This window comes from Ochotona princeps, chromosome 21, assembly GCF_030435755.1.
Source record: "Ochotona princeps isolate mOchPri1 chromosome 21, mOchPri1.hap1, whole genome shotgun sequence".
Classification (NCBI taxonomy): Eukaryota; Metazoa; Chordata; class Mammalia; order Lagomorpha; family Ochotonidae; genus Ochotona; species Ochotona princeps.
The window spans coordinates 10150460-10165615 of record NC_080852.1 but is presented as its reverse complement, the minus strand read 5'-3'; positions in this window follow the sequence as shown (position 1 = coordinate 10165615).

Sequence of the window (15156 nt, the reverse complement as noted above, 5' to 3'; positions counted from 1 at the left end):
AGTACTTAAGAATCATTTGATAAATGTTGGATTTGAATTGGGAAGTGTCAGACAAAACATGTCTTTATTCCCTAGCCAGACCTTAAACTTCTGCCCTTTTAAAAAATATATTCTGGTTTAACCTCTGGAGAAAATGAGCAAGAAACTTCCTGTAATACTTCTGATCTGTCAGTTTTTTCTTAAGTTTAATTTTTCTTGAAATTATAATATATAATAATTGAGGCCTTTCTTTTCCAGAGTTATTTGAATTATTTATATTTCCCATAGAAATATGACTTGTGAAGCCTTCAAAATGTATAAAAGTAGGAAGATTTTTCTGTCTGAACAAGAGAAGTTTAGGGGACAGAATCAAAAGCAGGTAAGTTGAAAGTTGAATCTTGCTATCTAAGGAATGCTCAACAGCAGCACTTTAATCCATTTCTACCCTGTCACTTGCCTATTAACAATCATTTCATTGCCCATGAAGATCTTTATTATCCAACTTCCACCCTTCTCTGTCTCTCAAACACATACACACACACACATACACACACACACACACACACACACAAATTATATATTAAGGAAATGTAACCTGAACATCCAACATTGACCTACAACTTAAATAAATTTATGGCACATATATCGATTATGTATCTTAATTTTTTTATTTCCCCAGTATTTTAAAAATCATGAATTGACAAGCATGGGTTCCTGGCTAACCATCTTTTAAAACTTTACCCTTTTCCAGCTATTTGATTTTAAGCCAACTACTTAGCCTCCCTTTGTCCTGAATTCTATTCTGTTTATTGGACCTAATAATAGTTACTTCCTACTACAAGCTGGTCTTGTGAAAACCATTCCAAGTTAATATACTAGAGCGTAATAAATGCTCAGTAAATGTTAGTCATTTTTATATTAGGACTATAATCACCTTTATTGTTGAAACAGAAAAATGCGTTTTCATGGGTATGATGCCACTTGGGGTGCCCAAACCTTGTGTCAAAGTTCCTTGGTTTGAACCATGGCTATGTTCCTGGCTCCAGCTTCCTACAAGGTACTTAGGTCCCTGCCATTCATGTCAGGGACCCAGAATAAGTTCCTGCTTCTAGTTTCAGTTTGGTCCTAACCTGGCTCTCTGTATACATTTGAGGAGTGAACCAGTGGATGGGATATCTCTGCCTGTCTGCCTTTCAGATTAAATAAATAATACTTTAAATAGAAAATACTTTTTGGAACATCCTAAACCATTCAGTGACCCAGCAGTGAGCACAGGTGCCACACTGAAGAAACATTGCATTGTAACGAACAACAGTCTAATATTTGTTTGACAGCAAAAGTAACAAGAGTCTTGGGCTAAGCTGGAGGAGAGGACCTGTGTTTAGAATATTTTAGCCTAATTTATCACATTTAAAGAGTATCTTCAACACAAATGACCTAAATCTACATTGTGTTACATTCATATACTCTGCATATGTGCTGCTGCCATGAGAATAATTATACTACATTATTTCCAGAAAATGTGCCTTGGTGAGGCTGAAATCATTATCATATTTCGTAGAGAATTAAATTTGGTAATCCTTTGTGATAAGCACTGATGTTATGCGGCTAAGCATGGTGTCTCAACTATATCCTGTCTGTTCACTTTCCTATCAATATTGAAATGTTTTTCAGGGTTTTATTTTCAACTGTGCTTCGTTTTGATCACTCTTTTGGAATACCATCTGAGGAATGACTCTAATCGCCAACACCTAGACAATATAAATCATAAATGTACCTTTAGAATTATCCTGGGGCATGTGTGTGTATGCCAAGATTTAATGCATGGCCAAATAGTGTGAGCAAAAATCATTTAAGGGGAATGTTGTAAAGTTAGAATTTCATTTTATTTAAAGAGAAGTGGTGGTGATCTCTTAATTTGTTTAGCCATAACTGAGATTCAGAGTAGTGGTTTTGTGTCTTTGCCCATACTAACATGGAATCCACAATGTATATCTTGCATAAAGTATAAATGAAGATGCTTCCATTTTCTTAAGAGACATGTAAACCAACCCCCCTCAAAAAATTAAAGGATAAACTTGACTTATTAAAATGATAAATTCCTGTCTTTACATATTACTTAGACATGGTCAGTCATATTTTTGTTCTTTTGAGCCTATTACCTATACCAGATATACTGGAAAGTAATGTGAGTATACACAAAATCAAATAAATCTTAGCAACATGTTGCAATGGAAAAGACAGTTTGCTTTGAAAAATTTGCATTTTAAATTTCTAATTATGGAATCAGTTGAAGATGTATCCAAATGGGTGCAATTGTCACTCAAAATTCCTTACATATTATTCAGGCAGCAAAATCTGTGTAGCTAGAAACCACTAAACTAGTGTTTCCCAAACGTCGCTTTATGGAACTAGTTCTACAAGCTGTTCAGAAAGCCTTAGAGAATGGGAATTTGGAGGTGGGGCCGGAGGGCAAAATGCTATAGTTAATTTTGACAAAGTTAACTTGGGGATGTGCTGGGCTAAACAAATTTGAACAGGCATCTCTACTGTAAGACTTCTCACATTCTAAAATATGCTAATGTGTCTTGAGAGTTTTCAGACTGGGAACAGTATATTATGTTTCCCAATCTTTTTTGGCCGTGGGAGTATGTGGGTATGTGTGTGTGCCTGCATGCACACACATGCCCACATGCATGCCCCATTGGGTAAAACACTGGCTAATGGTTCCAAGGAGCACAGTTGGGAAATTTTTACAGATACTATATTGCATTGATAAAAAAAAAAAGAAAACTTCTGTTTTTTTATGATTCTGCAGGTATAAATAATTGTCATTAAAATTCATTAGTCCTGAAAAGATAAATTAGCCTAGATTTTCATATCCAATGATCGTATGGAATTACTATTTAAAATATCTTATTCTTCACTTCAAGAAGTAATTATGTGTTTATTTTTAATTAGAACAGAAATATTAGTAACACATTCAATTTACCTTTCTATGAGTTGTAAAACAAAAAGGACACTATATTCATGACTCCCACTTCTTTAAGACTATCTGAAGTTTGGGATATAAGGTGGTGATCTTGGCTACAGGCTAATTGGTTTATAAGTTTAGGTCCTGCCCATGGATCCTTGGTAGAAGCATTAGGAAGAATTATATGGTACTATATATGACATAGAGTTATCAATGATTTCTTTTAAGGGAGGCAGATCTAAGAGATGGATCTGGTTGTATATTAAAAGTTTGACTGTTAACTGTCGGTAGGCCAGTCATCACAAAGGTTAGATGAACCATACACCTGCAGTATATTATTAGAGTGTTGGCCAACATTATAGAATTTAAACACCCCGAATTACACAGCCTAAGAAAAAAAAAATATTAGCATGGTTTTCCCTTGCTTGCAGATGAGACTGGAGCTTTCTTTCACTTGATACCTCTTTTGAAGTGTTGTGGTTTTTTTTTCCAGTCACTACTTTGGCTAAAAAGTACATGATGAACAGAGGACTACTACTCCAGTAAAACAGGAATTTATGGATTCATTTTACTGTAAGGTCTAAAAGACAAATGTGGTTTCATGCACCTGGCTTCACAGTCTCAAACAGGGCATTTGATCTTCCTATCTCTAATTGTCTTGTCTCTGCCATCGTTTTTGCAGGCATCTCTTCTCCATGCAGCCCTCACTGGCAGTTGCAAAGTCAAGTGGAAAACCAACATATCTTTCCCCATTGGTAAAGTCTCTGTATTCCTTCTGACCAAGCCTGTTTGGGTCTTATCAACATGATCCTATGATGGAACACACTTGTTGGCATTCTTAGAGTTTCTTAGCAGCATCTAAAGCATGTGGATTAAAGGAAAAAGAGGCATGGTTTCCTGGTCATGAACGGGTGGTGCCACTTTCAAAAGGGGGAGAAGAAAGTAAGCAAAACAACAGATACTTGTTCTTAAAGATTCCTGTTGACTTAATTACTCAGTGAGGCAGAGAGACACAGATCTGCTGGTTCACTCCATGAATGCTGGCACGCTGGAGGCCAAGGCAGGTTCAGATAGGGTCTCCCACATGGGTAGTAAGCACCCAAGTGTTTGAGCCATTAGCAAGCACTCTCCTGATTCCAACTCAAACCCACACACTCTGGTATGGGATGTGAGCATGCTAAGTGGCTTCCTCAGTGCTGCCCCAAATGCATATAGCCATTACTGTAGGCTTCAACAAGGTTAGACAAACTTCAAGAAGCTTAGACAAACTTCACCTCGACCAGTATCTTGCCATTCCAGATGCATCACCAATTTGAGATTTTCCGCTACCGTTAATCCCAGGAATAGAAAGGAATGGCAACAAAGTATGAAAGTCATATAGTTGTGTCTCCAAATTACTTTTTGACTCTGAACTCCCTTCAATCAATGTTATATCAGATGGAGATCCAAGACCTGAGTTTTGCAATAAAATTTTCATAGTATTCACTAAACACATATTCCTTGAAATGGACATGGATCCTTAACTTCTGACATTGCCAAAGTCCACTGGGTTATCAAGATGTTTTCTGTTGCATGTGGCAGAAACCAAATTCCATTTGACTTAACCGCACCCTCCCCAAAAGGGAGTGGGGAGGAATATCAATTTACACAACAGAAAGCTCCAGGAGTGGAATTCAGAAAAATGACCTTGGATACTCATAACTGTGTTTATTAGTTTATTAGTTGCATTCTCCTTAGTTGTGCTGGTTCATTTTAAGATATCCCCACTCCCTTTGTAAAGTGGTAAAATGATTAATGATCCCACATACATCTTTGTAGTTCATCAGCCATTCTGGAAAATGTGTCTCTTCTCCCAGAGGCTCTTTGGCTGAAAATGACTGCTACATCTCATCCTAAGCCTGTTATTAGTGCCAAGGGGGAGGGAATATACTCGAGCTGTGCTGTGCTAAGGGAAGGGGTAGTCCTGGAAATTAGAAATTCCTCCTTCAAATTCTCCTTTTCAGCCTTGAGTGTAGCTTAGTGGGTAAAGCTGCCGCTTACAGCACCAGCATCCTATTTGGGCACTAATTAATTCAAGTCGCAGATGCTCCATTTCTTATCCAGCTGCCTATTAATGTACCTAAGAGGAGCAGCAGCAGAAGGCACAGGTACTGGGGCCCCTGCTGGACCAAACCCCCACTCTCAACTGCTAGACCAAATCCCCGCTGAAGTAACTTCACAATTTTTGATGCTAGGTTTTCTCAGGTGTAGTACTCTGCCTCTTGAAACAGATTATAATGACTATAATTTTACCTGTGCTTGCTGACACAGGTTGATCTTTAAGATCATTATTACACTGAGTTGTAATATAGCTGTGTCCTTGGGGGCTTCACATTAGCAGACCTCAGACAACAGCACTCATACCTTCTCTGCTTTCCTTCCAGTCTCTTCAAGTTTGCTGCCCTGGGAAAAAAGATGAGCCAGTCATTACCAAGTGACAGTTATGTCTCCAAGAGGGAAAATGCACTGTACTGAAATGTCCGTGCGATCTCCTGCATGTGGGTGCAAGGTCCCAAGGCTGTGGCCCAAACTCTGCTGCTTTCCCAGGCCACAAGCACGGAGCTGGATGGGAAGTAGAGCAGCCAAGACACTCAAGTGGTGCCCTTATGGGATGCCTGCGCTGCGGGAGGAGGAATAGCCAGCTATGTCAATGTGCCAGCCCCTGAAATCTCTTCTTTCTTCCTCCTCCTTTTAGTTGCAAAATTTCCCCAATTTTAAATCAATATGTAACCCAATTGTTGGTTTCTATATTTCCAAGCCTCCTTTTCAACAAGTGGGTCACTAAATTCCCCTTGGTGGGGTATTACCATCCCTGCATTTCTTACTCCTCTGTTAGGAAAGAGTGACAGTTACTCACCTTCTTGGACCCAGAAGTAGTTGCCCAATGTTGAATATGGCAGAACTGATCTACCTCTCTCCTCTGGATTGCTTTGTGAAATTGAAACAGACCTGGATTTTGGATCTTTTGATACAAAAGTTGAAGCTATGCTTACAAAGAGGTGACGCTTATTATACATAAAAATTTTTTGGTCTGCTCTTCCTTCTCCTTTTCCTGCCCATAATTCTTAATCCTTTACTCCAGTGTTATTAATTCATAAATTTTAGCATTTCCTACTGGACTTATGGCTTTGGTAATTATATTAATGAGATATTTTCTGCTTAAGCAAAAGCAAATTAAATTCCCCTCTGCAGCTTTGATAAGAGAAGTTGATTTTGAATTTAAAAGCTATCTAAGGATTTTGCATGTTTTCCTAAACAAAGCTTATGAGATATACTTGTTCTTTTATAATATTGGAAGCAAAACACATGGGAAGTGTATCTTACTTTGGTTAGTGAAACCTGTTGGCAGATTTTATCAGTTTATTGGAATTATTAGAAAAGATTAGATAACAGCATTTAATACTTATTCCTTTTGTTGTCAACTGAACTTCTTTAATCATATCTGGTTTGAGATGAAGAACTGCTGAATGTCATACATATACACATTGTACAAAGTTGAAAATTATATGAGAAGCAACAAAACCTGCACAAGTGTTGTTCATGCTATGATTTAGTGTAGGAAGAGAACAGGGCTGGGCCTTTGGCACAGTAGTTAAGGTGCTAACTTTAGCAGTACAAGGAAAATAAGGGTATGGGGGAGTCTCTTCTTGAGTTAAGTTTTGACCTGAGTTGTCAATGAGAATATTGGGGATAAGGCAACTTAAGAAGCAGAAGGAGAGAAGACTTTCACTTTCTGTTATAATTGTATTGTCATCAGAATCGGGGATCAGTAGCATTTTAATTTGTTGTCTGAAGAACAACTCTTGGCTAATGCAAGGTATCTCCATAAAACTTTGAAAATGAAATATCATTGATATCACAATGATACTGTGTTACCCTAATACTTTTTGTGTTTGTAAATGTTGCTTTTTGCCATAAGATAGTCTTAAAATTTCAACAATACTATTGGTTTCATTTTTTTAAAGATTTATTCTTTTTTTTTTTTTAACTGGAAAGGCAGATCTACAGAGAGAAGGAGATAGATTTTCAGCCTGCTGATTCACTCCCCAAGTGGCCACAACAGCCAGAGCTGAGCCGATCTTAAGCCAGAAGCTTCCTCCGGGTCTCCCATACAGGTGCAGGGTCCCAAGGCTTTCGGCTGTCCTAGACTGCTTTCCCCAGGCCACAAGCAGGAAGCTGAATGGGAAATAGAGCAGCCAGGATACGAACTGGTGCTCATACGGGATTCTGGTGCATGCAAGGTGAGGATTTTAGCTACTAGGCTATCACCTGGGTCCTCTATTGGTCTCATTTAATGCTAAGATATTTCCATGACATTAAAATTGAGAGGCTAATTTAGATTAGTTTTTTAGTTATGTTTTACTCAACATGGGTGTGTCATAAGTCACCAATTAAAATTTAAATTAACCGGCAACATTGATACTTTTTTTTCAATTCTGGCAACATTCTTGCATATTCATCCATGCAAAAGCACTTATATGTAAATGGACACACACATATGTTAAAACAAAACAAAAAGCATGCATTGAAGTCAATTAAACAAATGCATTTCCATTCCACCTAATAATGCTTGTCCAGAACATTGTGTTAATGTATTATGGTAAGCTAAGGAAACTTAGGGCAATTGTGTCAGCTTCCATAGCTTTAAATGTGCTGAGTTTAAAGAACTATCCATTTTATTTTATCTGTTAAGATTAATTTTAAAAAGATGACTATATTATTTGAAATGCAGATTTTATAGAGAACAGAATAGGCAGAGGGAAAGAAGCAGATTTTCTGCTAGTTCACTCCCCAAATGGCTACAAATGCTGGAGCTGAGCCGATCCAAAGCCAGGAGCTTCTTCCTGGTCTCCCATATGAGTTAATGGGCCCATGGACTTGAGCCATCCTCCATTGCTTTCCCAGATCATAGCAGGGAGTTGTATGAGAAATGGAGCAGCTGGGATGTGAACTTATCCCCATATTGGATGCTAACACTGCAGGTGGAATATTAGCTTTCTTTGCCTCGATACTGGCCACCTTTAGTTTAAATATACTTAATTGGTTTTATTAAAATATAAAGAATATATTTTTATAAAGGATAAGATCTTAATGTTCTTTGTCCATATTTTGTCAAAATATTTTTGACTTGTGGAATCCTCCAGTTGTTTAATGCAATCCCTTAAAAATATTTTGTAATTCAAGATAGAGCCCCAGGAAAGAAACCCTTGTAGAAACAACTTTAAGGTTAGTTGCTTGCTTATCTTTGTTGTTTAAGACATGAAATATGAACAGAATGCAGGGGTTTGAGTTTAAAAGGTCTTTCATTTACCATGTAATCACACACGAACAGTTCAAGGTTTTGGGGTCTCAGTTTCTTCAGCTAGAAGATAAATTTTTAAATGCCCATCTCAGGGAGTGGTGGTCTTTTGTTGGGAGAAAGCAAACTCATTTCCATGCTTGGCAACAAGTTGTAACTGTTATCCTTTCTCTTCTGTTGTATTTTTATGAATATGTTTTCATTCAGATAGTAGTTGTCTTTACTCTGGCAAAAATAACTCTATTATTTGCTAACATATCTTGGTTTATAACTGTGAAGCCCAAAGTATATTTGGTGATGATGTTCAAAAGATAGATAACATCAAACTTCATTTTCCTATGATGAAAGGTAAGGCTTTCAAATATAGTTGCTCAGGAGAAAGGGGAAAAGGCCAGAATAGTCATCCCTTGAAACCTGTTAGGCCTGGAGGTCCTGAAGATGCCACATCTAAGCATGCTCAAGTTCCTAATGTAAAATGGCATCCTGTTTAAATATTACACACATCTGTAGGTAACTGATGTTACCTAATATGATTAACATGCTATGGAACCAATTGTTATACTGTATAGTTTAGGTGAAACTGATAAGGGAAAAAAAGGCTGTACAGGTTCAGTTCAGTTGCAATGATTTTCTAAATAATTTTGATCCACATTTGGTTGAATCCACAGATGCACAAGCTGTGGGTATGAAGGGACACCTGGAGTTTCTTTCTTTCATCAAGAATACTAGCAGAAAATTCTCTAAGTTTGCAGATTTTCCAACCTGGACCACAGTGGGCTCTATAATGTGAACAAGGATATGGTTACAAGGGGGCAGACTGAATTTTAATTCAGTGTTCTCCACAACACTACCTTATAACCTTGGATAGGAAACCTAAGTTCTCTTTAACTCTTTGTCCTCATCTGTAAAATGGTGCTGAATAAAACCCCTTACCTCAGACAGTCGCGAGGTAACATAAAGTAATGCATCTCAAAAGCCTTGTGTCTGATGCAGGACAATACTCAATAAATGTTAGCTCTTACCATACCATTTGAACTTTTTTGTGTGTGCATTGGCCTTTTACTCTAGTGAAGGGAAACTCCAATCTGCTAGTTTTTTAGCCTTTCTCTTTTTTATGTTTCAGAATGGTTCCACTAATTGATCACTGCCTAACAAAGTAGCCCCAACATCATGTAAGAAAACAACTAACATTTTCTAATGTTCAATAAGTCTATAGGTAGGGGAGCAGAAGGGGCACAAGGCTTGTGTTGTTCTGCAGCATCATGTCTGTGTCCTTGGCCAAGAAGACTCCAATGCCTGGTGATAACTGAATGGCTATGGGCTGGAATAATTTGGAAGCTGCTTCACTTACAAATCTGGTACCTGGACTAGAATGTCTCAAATGTGTGGCTCAGCTGTGACTGTTGACCACAGTGCCTCTCTGTGGCCTTACCATGTGGCTTTGGCTTCTCTCAACATGATTCTGGTTTCTAAAAAGGAGCAACCCGTGGCAAGTGGCCTAAAACTCCAGATGGAAGCTGAGTGACTATTTGTGGCCTAGCCTCAGACATCACCAAAGTGCCCCACTGCATTCTGATCCAAGCAATCACAAGCCTTTTTTGATTCACAGGGAAGAAAAGTAGATTCAGTTATGTGGGAAAGGAAGATGGGAAATATTTTCACTTAAAAAATTATTCCTATATGTCTGTCTCCATTTCATCACACTTATTAATCAAAGTTCCCTTAGTCCCTGATCTGCCGCAAATGCTATGTAACTTGACAAACTCTAGCCCTAGGTGCTTGCCACTCTAGCGTCCTTCTGTTAACTCCTATTTCTCCGTTTCTACTCTAGCTTTATTTGCCAACAAAATAATATTTCTGTAATACTAGCCAAACTTTCTCTTAGTATCATAACTTCCTTTTGGTCTATTCATAGCTTTCATGAAGCTCAAATTATTATTCTGTGCTTAGCACAATCACTGCAAGAATGTGTCCCCTCTTGGAAAGTGGAAACCAAAGCCAGCTCTAAGAAAAACAACATGTTCACAGCATAGGACAAATATCCAGGTACAACTGTTCCCTTAACAAACTCCAGGAAGATTTCCTAATTATGAAGGAAGATAGGTCAGAGGGAGAGGTCTGAAAGAAAGAGATATCAGTGGGAGCCATGGGCTCTATGTTCTCTTACTTAGGCTAAAGCTTTGGGAGATGGCAAACAAACTGCATAATTCCCTAGGAGGTAAGTCCTTGCTCAGGCAGCAATACCTTAGAGAGAAAGATGATTGTATTTAGGTGAAATGGGCCCTTCGACAGCCTAATCACTCACTAAGAAAGACCTAGAATTAAAGAAGGAAACAACCAATCATGGAAGGGCCTTGCAAAGGAGAGAAGACGTATCATAACTCACAAGGGCTCTTCACCACGGACCAGAAAGAATGACAGGACCAGTTGCCCTCCCCTATGATTTTTTTTCTCCATATCCCCTGAAACAGGTACAGGAACCCCAAATTAAAAATATTAATCTTCAACTGCTCTATTAAGAAATAGTAGACTCAAATTATAAGTTATCTAGTTTTAGGAAACTAAATATAATTATTTCTGTATACTTAAGTGTGTGTTCTGTAATCCAAGCTAATCACATATCTTATTGCTTCATATTGATACAGAATTCCAGGGAGAAGTGGATGAATATAATATTATATAACATCAGTTTATTTATAATCTGACTTCTGCTGTCTCAAAATGTTATTGTATATTGGATTTTGTGAAATGTAAAGCTACTTCAAAAATTTCATGGAAATGGACTTAAAACTTAAGTTTATTTTGTTTTTAAAAAGTTGAAATCCATGCATACATTTTCATAATGTGCATTTTCTATGAACTTGTTGAATAATCCTTATGTCTTGATAGAAATTTACAGTGCTATTTAGGGCAATGGAAATTGTAAATGGGATTTGCCATTCATTCATTTAACATTACTTGCTACCTGCTATATGTCAAAAACTGTGTTAGGTATTGCAGTTACTGAGGTAAAAAGGACAAATTCTCTGCCCTTGAAAATGAAGCTCATATTCAGACAGCTTTAGGGTTATCACGATTTCTTTATCTCACAGATGGCATCTTAGGTTCATTGCTACATACATGCACATATATAGAAAAAGGCACATTCTTGGAGCTTCTTTCTACAAACACATAACAATGACCTCTATGGAAATTCCTTCCTAGTATGGATAAAGAGAAAAGCTCTGTAATACATACACTTGTATCTATTCACACTATCACTGCATCCTGTAGTAGGGCATATAGACACTGTATGATATGTTTAGACACAAAACGCTTTACTTTAGAGTGATTTCTGTTCGCATAAAACTGCAGAAATAAATAGTACTGCCAATTTCTTCTTTTGTTTCATGTCAGAGTATGATATTCATTATGAAAATGCTCTGGATGCAATGTCAGCCTAATTATGGTTTGGGAAGGTTTAATGAGTCAAACTCCCCCTTTATAGCTTTAAGTTTAATGCCACGAGGCTCTTCTGTTTATTCCAATGAATTACACCCTGGCACCCATGAAAATCATATAACAAGTGCATAACTGATGTGACATTCACACAAAACATCATATTAGTTCCATACGATTGGCTCTATTCCGGTGAACACCAAACCAAATCATGTTATTGTGAGTTGTGATTTAATACTCTAATTAGAAGTAGTTTTGCTTGAATTTAGCATATTATTTACCCTACTCATGGTAGTTTCTTTTTTTTTTTTAAAGATTTATTTTTATTACAAAGTCAGATATACAGAGAGGAGGAGAGACAGAGAGGTAGATCTTCCGTCCGATGATTCACTCCCCAAGTGAGCCGCAACGGGCCGGTGCGCGCCGATCCGAAGCCGGGAACCTGGAACCTCTTCCAGGTCTCCCACGTGGGTGCAGGGTCCCAATGCATTGGGCCATCCTCGACTGCTTTCCCACGCCACAAGCAGGGAGCTGGATGGGAAGTGGAGCTGCCGGGATTAGAACCAGCGCCCATATGGGATCCCGGGGCTTTCAAGGCAAGGACTTTAGCCACTAGGCCACGCTGCCGGGCCCTCATGGTAGTTTCAAACACATACTAGCTGTACACTTTTCTTTTGTTTGACTGTTTCTCTCTCCACATCCCCTATAGACACATGTCTGTGTAAAGCATCAAGTAGTAATTTACTTTTTAATATATTCTCAACTATCTTTCTACCAAATTCAAAATTATAAGATGACAATAGCTGATTTCTTCATAACTCAAAAATTCTCACAATACAACATACTCTAGAGTGTAGAGAACTAAGAATTAGGAAGACAACAGATTGTCATTCTAGAACAAGAAAACACAACCAATTAGTGGATAATATTATTGTAAAAGGAAGCCAAAGTCATTCTGCGAGCAGAAATCCATTTGTCTTTTAAATAAGGTGTTCTTGCAGCCTGGATTCTTTTCTCCTACAATAGGATCAGCTCATTTGTATCCTTTAAGTCTTTTTTCATAGCTCCTGAGAACTTTGGCTACCCTGTTTAAGGCAGCCCCTTCTCTGCCAGTTACTAGCTTTCATATCACACCGGGTGGCAATGTCCCATAGCAGCTCTCCCTTTTTCCTTAGTAACAGAACTACTGCCTAATTTTCATATGGCTTTATGACCACCTCAAGTGAAACTTATTACAGCTTCCTTCGTAGCACCACACTACCTCCTGCCTATTGGAGAAACCATTATATTGACCCTGAATGGAGAAGATATGGCTCTCCTCTTACCTCTGCCCTCCATGCAGATGCAATAACTGGACCATGACATGGAAGCCATGCATGGAAAACAAATCCAAGCCCTGATAAATGTGTAAAGCTACCTTATCCATTCTGACAAGCTTATCTCTGCCTTTTCTCTAATGTGAGAAACTTTTTATGCCACAATTAATCTACAATGTAGATTTACAGCAATGGGTCCAACACATAAACTTGACAAAAACAAACAGAATAGGATACTGATCAACCAGAATAAATGCTGGTGTTAAAAAGGTTTTCGCTAACAGAAAAAATACTGGCTAAATCACAGCCCAGTGAAAACCAAGTGATTTTGAAACTTTTATCACTTGCAGCTAAGTCTAATCATATGGAACGTATCCTATTTCTTGCACAACCCTTGTTACTGTCCATAATTATATTTTCATTGTTTTACTGGTTTATTATCTTTCCCTCTCCATAAAATTTAATCTCTACAAGGGCAGAGATCTCCTCTGGAGTTTGCTGTTGGAACACTGCTCTGATGAAGGTTAAGAGAATGAATGAACTAATTCTTTATTTTTTTATTGCAAGATGTAATATTTTGGGAATTGCAGATCTGGAGGAGTGAAAAGAATTCTATTTGGAGGAGCAGAGTTGGCAGTAGAATTGACAAAAGTTCTTTATTTTTTCCTAGACTTCAGAAAAAAAAAAACCTGATGAAATTAGTGGTAGATAAAAATTCATTTCTCACTGCTAAGAAGGAATCACAAACAATGGGAGACATATAAATAGAGTAGCAGCTTTATTAATAATACTTCCCTACTCCATTCGTGATCTTTTGATGACAACCCTACCGGAGGCACTCTTTATCAGGCACTAAAGCAATTTAGATGCTGTCACATGCCTTTCTTGATATATACGCATTAGACATAAAGCAGTTCTCTGTTCTTTAGCTTATTTTAGTATATAATTAAAACTCTGACGGTCTGCTACTAAGCAACGGAGCATGGCAGAGGTTGATCACATCCTATCACAGAGATAGAAAGAGGAAAAATAATAAAAATAATCATACACATTCCTGTAATCAGTCTTCAGATCTTAATTATGTTTTAACTCCTTTGTTATGCCAAAGGCAATGCCTGCTGGCATTTAAAGGACTCCCACTCTTCTGCCTAAGTTCATTCTAGTTCTTTAATTTGCAGCCTAGTTCATTTATGAGCTTCTTCCAGGGGACATTTAAGGTCATAGAGGTTTAAAGACAACTGAGATAGGAGTTAGGAGGTTTAGGTTCCATTCAGACCTACAACTGGTTGGGTGTGTGCACATATATAGCTAAATTTTGAAATCTAGTGAACAATGGCAGAGGTGGGGTATATGTCCAACTGGAGAAGGCTTTAATAAGGGAAAGGTGGCAGAATTTGCACCACTGGCAAGTGAGCAAGTGCACAGGTACACAAAACAGCCCATCTTCCAGCCTGTCCTGAAGTCTGACTTCCAAAGTTTCCATTGTGACTATCTTTGTGCTTTGCAAATTGCCTTTTTATCAGAGCCTCGACTTTAAGTCTTTCTTTTTTAAGACTTTAAGTCTTTCTTAAAAAGTACTAAAGATACTTTGTTTTGGAAAACATACTCAAGACTCCCTCTGGACTATCCTCAAAGACTTCTGACTATGTACCCCGTTCATCAATCCATTCATTCCCTCAATAATTTCTGAGCCCCATGGGTACCATTCTATGACCCAGGGTCACCAAGGTGAACAGAAGTAACACCTCTGATTTCCATGCATAATGAAAGACTGAGGAGCTTTTTCTATAAAAATGAATGATTACTATGTGTTGAACCCAATATAATGTTTAACTTTATCATAACTGATACTTTTGTCACCATTCAGTGAAGGAGGTACAGAGGATATAAGGCAGGAGAGCATAGACAGGGAATCCATTGTCTGGGTTAAATCCTACCTTTGTCCCTTCCTTCCTGTGTAATCTTTTATTTATTTATTTTTGAAATAAGTTGAAAGGAGAGAAGCAGAATATCTTTGATCTACTGATTTATGTCCCAACACCCAGCTGGGTGTTGGCCAAGTAAATCCAAAACCCAGAATTCAATCCATATGTTCCATGAGAGTGGCAGGG